We start from the raw sequence: 7,510 nt of genomic DNA, 5'->3' as shown, positions 1-7,510 counted from the left end.
AGGGAAGGTCTGCTGAAGAACTGTCCAGTCGTTACAAGGAGAGATGGATGAGGCCCTCTAATAGCCTCAATTATGTAAGTTGTTGCCGCAGTTATCGTTATTGGCAAATACTTGAATCAATTCATGCCTCACAATTGTTGGTATTCTTTTAGATTTATATTCCCGTAAAAGATGCATGTGGACACTGGTATCTGGCGGTTGTGGCATTCCGAGAGCGGACCTTGTATCATTTGGATGCTAGTATGGATGAAGAGGGGAGCGTTAGTAGGAAACTATTCGTCAGAAATCTGGGGGAGGCCCTTTCCCGATTGGTTGCTACTGGGGAGTATTCACCCCCATTAGCTAAGAAGGCTGCAGAGATTACCTGCTTCAGTATTGCTAGCGCAGATGGCCTACCTATAGGACAGCCAAGGTAAACTATTTATGTTTATGCAAAATGTTTCCCTCCTATTTTCTAGTTATTAATTGGCTTAGTTACTTAACTTTTTATGTCCATTAGGGAAGCATGTGCAATTTGGGTACTCAATTGGATGGCTATGGCTGGTGCTTTCCAACATAATATGCTACCTTGTATGGACGACAAAGTGGTGAGACTGCACACAGCATTAGGCCTGTTGATGTCACCTGCCAATGAGGCCGCTGAATGGATCACTACTTGTGTCCCTGGACCTTGAGTACCATGTACATGGCCGACCGCTTACCTTTTGAACTTTAGTTCTGAACTCAGATGTTGGTTATTTTGTTGTTCACGTAATAGCTTGGGACACTTTTTAGGAACTATGTAGTGTGTTATGTTAAGGTATTTTATGGTTATGCTCCTATTGAGAATATTTACCTTGTATTAAGACTTTTAAGGTCGGTTATTAAGACTAATGTTTTATTTAATTTCTAAAATTTAGATAGAATTTGATATTTTATTATCTGAGGATGATTCAATTATTTAGTAGTAATTTTTCATATAACTTTTCAAGTTAATGGTAAATGAATTAGATATTCCAAATTCTATATAATATACAACAGTCATTAGTTAACTTTTATATTAATAATTGCCTAATTTTTTTAAAGGACAAATTTAGTGAGTTTTGTTGACATCTATTTATATTAAGTGTATAATGTATACTTAAATATTTTATTGGCAGGCTAATAACATAATTACCGTTATTGATTATTCTTATTACTACAAGTACATTCATTTAAAATTACTACAAGTATATTAATTTTTTTAATTTAAATTTATTGATTTTAAATGGTAATTTTTTTAAAACTAAATAAACATAACTAATCATATGAGTACAATAATACGACTACGTGTATATTTTAGAAAGACCAACTTAAGTTAAAAAAGAGTACTTACAGATTATAATAAAAAAAGGTTCAAAATTTTCACACATAATTTAAATTTTTCTAAATACAAATGCTATGGCATTCCTCTCTTCCACCAAATACTCCGTAGTCCCTAATTTGCCATAATGGGAAGCAAAGCCCAATGCCAAGTGAACATCAACATCCAGGTTATTCCTTTGTGCAATCTTCACAATTTAGCAGACTTATTATACAGAAACTTTAAATAAGCAAATCATCTATAAGAAACCAAATTTAAGCAATTCACTTTCTCACTAATCATGGTAAGAAAAGTTGGCTGCTTTCAACACTGGAAAATCATTAATCGACGGATTTAGGATAAAAAAAGTGAGTAAAATAAATATCAGAGTCACCTGCAACAATATTCTTGCACCAGTTCTATACTAAAATGGACATACACATGAACTAAAGTAACAACATAATTATAAGTGAAAGCTCACAGCAACAACCATAACGTTAAAAACACCAACACTAAAGTGAAATGGGAATCATCGGCAGGCTGCTTTAGGGTTGCGAACTGTAATATGGGTTTGAGACAGGGATCTCCATGTCAAAGTTGTCACTGCCACCATTACCATCCCAAAAGAAACCACTGTATTCCACATCCGTCCAATCCAGCCTATAACAATCGTCTTGGGGGCTCTGAAAAACCATAATTAATCAATGTTTTATAACAAAATATATATAGATATATAAGAGCAAAGTAACTGTACTTTTGTCTAGTTATTTTTATTAGTAATATATGCTTAATGAAGTACAATCTAAACAAATGCTATAAGTCGAATTGCTCAACAAACCTCAACATGATGAATGTTCTCCTCCAACGCATTACTATAACGACGATGCCCATGTCTGCGTCTCTGGCTGTTTAAAGCACATGACCCCCGGTTATGCCCGACGCGGCGACAAACACCACACCGCTTAACACCTCGCAGATCAGGGGGTTCCTAATGCAGCCCTCAAGGGTGGTTGACTCTGCATGTGGCTCGGTCCTTTCCTTGTCAGCTTGCATACCTTTTTTTTGTTCCTTAAGAAGTACTATCTCATTCTGAAATTTATCCCTAAGTTCGGAGAATTCAGCATCACCAGCAGAACCAAGAAGGCATAACTCCCTGCAAAGATCGCTTAGCATCCAGTTACGGCAAGTGACCATTGCATCCCAGCAAAAGGGGCCATTATCCATGAATGCATGAACCCTTGAACGTGCATTTTTGGACCACCTATCAAGAACGAGACTCTTGGGTAACTTAGTAGCATCAAGATGAACAAGGACGGCAACAACATGATCACATGGTATTCCAAGCGATTCCATCCTCATGCAACTACACTTGTATATTTCTTCATTCGGATAGTGAGATACGCACCACTCTTTATGCAAACTTCCAGAACGTGAAAGCGTGTAAATCTCAAAAGTTGGTGTGTACGTGCACGAACGAATCTTCAAAGTGCAAGCTCTCGAAAGCATTGGACGAAATAACAAAAATATCTCTCTGGTGAGCATGTTTGCTGCCGACCTCTCCAAATCATGCAACGGGCTTTGTAGTACTAGGTCTCCAACAATTGACTGTAAATCAGACTGTGCTTCTCTGGATCTCATTTGGGAAATACACCGGAAGAACTGTTCAACAAAATCTCTCAGGTTATGCCTCGAATGAACAAATTTCCCAAGCATAGAATGCAATCCCTCGCATCTAGAGGTTGTGCGAAAGCCTCCAAAAAAATGTCCTCTCATGTGAGCGGTTGCCCACATCTTGCGCCTAGCATAAAGATCACAAACCCATTCATTGTCATGAAGACCCAAGCTAGACACCAAGTTCTCCCATTTCTCTTCAAACTCTGACACCTCATAATCAAAAAGCATACATTTCTTAAACTTGGACGTAAATGTTGGGTTGCTGAGATTTGAAGTTGCATTCCTTATCAGGTGCCAAGCACATAGGCGTGATAAGCACCGGCAAACACAGTCTCAATGGCCTTTTTCATTGCTCCATGTCCATCGGTAATCACACACCGAGGCTTCTTTCCCTTCATGGCATCTAGAAACTGTTCAAGTAACCACGTATACGTTGCCTCGTTCTCATTTGCAACAAGTGCAGATGCAAACACAATGGTTTGGTTATGATGATTGACACCAGAAAACACAACTAAAGGGCACATATACTTATTCTTTCGATAAGTCGCATCAAATGCTACCACATCCCCAAACAAATGGTAGTCCAATTGGCTACAATTGTCTGACCAGAAAAGGTAGACCAACCGATCCTCATCATCCGCCAGATATCGCACGAACATTCCTAGGCTCTCTGCTGCCGTTGATTCCAAATACTTAAGGCAAGCCTTGGCATCACCGCCTATGAGCCTCCGTTGCTTGTCTATCTGATTATACATATCTCTTTTCAAAAAGGGCACATTATGAAATCCGCCTGCAGTGTGTACAAATGATGAATAAATTTGAGGAGTTTTAATACCAACTTTCAGCATCATGTTCATCTGATCAATTGCAGCAGAATTCATTTTCCTATGCCCAGGAAGCATAAAAGTTAACATATCATCAAGCATCTCATGGTTGTGTTCTTCTTGAAAGTAGCTTACAATCCATCTGCCTGTCTCCTCATGTATATGCACACGCATCTCTGCCCCACATCCACATCTAGTTGTAGGCTTTGGTTCCTGTTTGTGTCGAGCGGCGTCATTATCAGAGCACAAATCTCTAAAACCCTGTCTAAAGCACACAAATGCTTGTTGTGTCACATCATTGTTCACATTGCGTCGTATCCGACTCTTCCTTGCAGAAAAACCATTCATTTTAGCATACAAGTTGTAGAATGAAAAGGCAACTGATCGATCTGGAAAATGAAGCCTTCGAATCTGATCTGCAGTTATCTCTTTAAACTTCACGATTTGGAGGTCCGCAATCCCGTTAATTGCTCTGTTGTCCCAGTCATCATAGAAATTGTCACCAAAATATTCATCGAAATCAGAAACACAATCAGATACATCTTCGAGTGTCCTTTCCTGGGGATCTAAATCATGCAACACGTTCATTCCTTCACTGTACAACGGTGCTTCTTGCTCTGCACAAAAATCTTCTAACCCGGCCTGAAACCATATCGGCAAAGACACAAATCAAACTTTAACAAAATTTCATCAACAACATTGAGCTGCAAAAATATTATTTCGAGAAAGAAATATAGTATCCTTACCATGAAAACCGATAGGACACGACAATGAAATCACAGGGGGCTACAGTCCACAACAAAAATAGAGCATTGATACCGTAATTAACACACTCCAACTAAGAAGCCACTCTAGGGTTTCAACGACGGCGATGCAACCCCATGACAAGGACGTCCAGTGAAGACGGATGACTTGTTGGGGGACAACAGTGGCTCTTCCGGAAAAAGGAATTAGCCTCGCAGCGCGGAATCAACAGGACACGATGAATTAGTCTCGACAGTGGCCTACTTCTTTTATTTCTTTATTTTTTCTTTGGCCCTACCTTATTTTTTTTATTTTATCCTATCACAATGTGATCACTTTTTTTACCTAACGGTCCACACCCATTAAGTGATTTGAGGCCCATATTGCTTCTGTGGTTATGTTTATTGAATTGTCTTTAAATTTGAGGCAACCTTGTAATATGAATAACTCTAATGGTCAAAACAAAAATACTAATGAAATAGAACACGAATGCAGAAACTTGTGTCAGACTGTACGAGACACATACAGTACCTAAATCAGGGAGGCCCAGACTAAAACTCACCATATATTGCACATCATAAATTGTTGATGACATAAGTATATGTGCATGCCACCGGCGAATATATCTCATAATTTGCCTCAACCAGATATATAGGAAGGATAACTAAGGAAGAAATGTGCTTTTGAACCACCCTAAATTAGAAGTGGAAAGGATCATGTAGGACATCTAAGCTAAGACAACACATGACAAAGTGACAAACCATTGGACGTGTTCTCTTCCAATCTTTCTTCTTATTTTTTGGTATGTTAACTAAGAAGAGCTATAACAAAAGGTCGTCTACGTTGAGGGTAATAATTGTAGGATTGATATTCTGTTTTAGACGTAAGTAGATAATATTTTATAGAATAAACTACCAACTTGTTTCTGGTTATTTTTTTCAAATGATAATATCTTTTACAAAAAGAAATAGTTCATTTTGATTCCCATCTCTTATTTTCATAACACAACACGGGTTTTTTTTCCATCAACTTTAAATGAAAAATATTGAGATATGACGTTATATAACTGAGTTGTCATGTTATTTTTGTTGGTCATTACTAATCATTATGAACAATCAGGAATACACAAAAACCTAACTAATTACTTCTAAATTTAAATTAGTTAAAAATTTATTTGTCTCAATTTCTATACTTTAGACAAAATAACGTCATTTTAACATCAAATTGGATAGAACCTATTTTTCCTAAAAATTGAGTTAATATCTTAAATTATTTTTTATTCATTATATTAATATTTTTAAATTATTGAATATATAATATAATAAATATAAATTAATTAATAAATTATTTAAATTTAAAATATCATTTATTATCAAACTAAATAGATAATTTTCATATATGTAAATAATAAAAATTAAAATACGATTAATACATTAATAATAATAATAATTTTATGATATATTATAATATTATGATTTAGATAATTTTTGTAATAAAATAAAAATTAATGAAAATGAATATATTATTTTACAATAATAATAATAATAATAATAATAATAATAATAATAATAATAATAATAATTAATAATAATAATAATAATAATACGCATAATTTTTGTTTGAGTAATAACAAAATTAATTTGTCATCTCTTTAAACTAAATTAATAATTATATTTGATATCTTTGCATGAAATAGACTATCATTAGCTATTAATACTAAACGAAATAAAGCATAGATATGTGTGTCCACTACTTAATTAATTATTAGTTACACTATATATGCAAGCAATTGAATTTTAATGTGAGCAAAATTTTAACTAAACTGCGTGCATTATTTTTTATATTGAGAAATTTTTATCAATTTCTAACCTTAACTTATGACAACATATATTATTAATAGATTAATGTTATTATTGATGCTTTGCATTTATAAATAGTTTTCATAATATATATAATATTATTTTATTTAATATTAGTAGTCAATTGACAATATATTTTAATATAAAAATATTAAATATAATTATTAATTTAATTTAAAAAAATAAAAAATTAAATTTATTATTACTAAAAAAATTATGTATATCAATGACTAGTAAGAATATTATAATTATTTATATCACGACAACTGTTATCATTACAATATGTCCTATATGTTAAATAATGCGTTTATTAATTTCTATTTTATTACAAAAATTACGTAATACTAATAATATATCACAAGGTTATTATTATTGATATTAACTGTATTTTGATTTTTATTATTTATATATTTAAAATTTATATTGAGAAATATTTATTTAGTTTTTGATAAATAATATTTTAAATTTAAATAATTTATTAATTAGTTATACTTATTATATCATACATTTCTGAATTTGTTGAAAAATATATTAATATAATAAATAAATTAAAAACTAAAAAAACTATTGTATCAATTTTGTTTAGAGTAAATAGTTAGGTTCCTAACTAATTTAACGTCAAAACGATGTTATTTTGTCTAAAGAATAGAGACAAATAAATATCTAACCAATTTTAATTTAGAGACAATTAAATTTCTTTTTATTTTTAATTGTTTGCATTAACACATAATGATCATCTCAGCAAGCAAATATGACAACTCAGTTACGTAATGTGACATGTCAATATCTTCTTTTCAGTCTCGATAATTAGAATTGTCAGGAACTAAATTAATAGTTCACTCTATTTTATATTGTTAATAATTAAAATAATCTCCAAAACATTAGTGTTCATCAATTTAGTTTTAAAAAATTAAACGCTTTTAAATTAATTCTTAAAAGATATAATAGTAAATCAAATTAATAATTATACAAATTAGACAATAACATGTATTAAAATAATAATTATACCACATGTCATTATTAAACACATAAAATGATTAATTTCATTCATAATTATATTTTTTAAAGATCAATTTGATCTTTTAAGA

The 7,510-nt window shown here is 32.6% G+C and overlaps 1 pseudogene; it reads right to left on the bottom strand.

The window, feature by feature from the left end:
* Positions 1 to 2,230: 2,230 nt before the first annotated feature.
* On the bottom strand, positions 2,231 to 5,194 carry LOC127741583 (protein FAR1-RELATED SEQUENCE 5-like; annotated as a pseudogene).
* Between the last annotated feature and the right edge of the window lie 2,316 nt (positions 5,195 to 7,510).

Source organism: Arachis duranensis, chromosome 9 (assembly GCF_000817695.3).
Source record: "Arachis duranensis cultivar V14167 chromosome 9, aradu.V14167.gnm2.J7QH, whole genome shotgun sequence".
Taxonomy (NCBI): Eukaryota; Viridiplantae; Streptophyta; class Magnoliopsida; order Fabales; family Fabaceae; genus Arachis; species Arachis duranensis.
The sequence above is the reverse complement of the archived record's forward strand: the minus strand, read 5'-3'. Positions and strand labels throughout refer to the sequence as shown.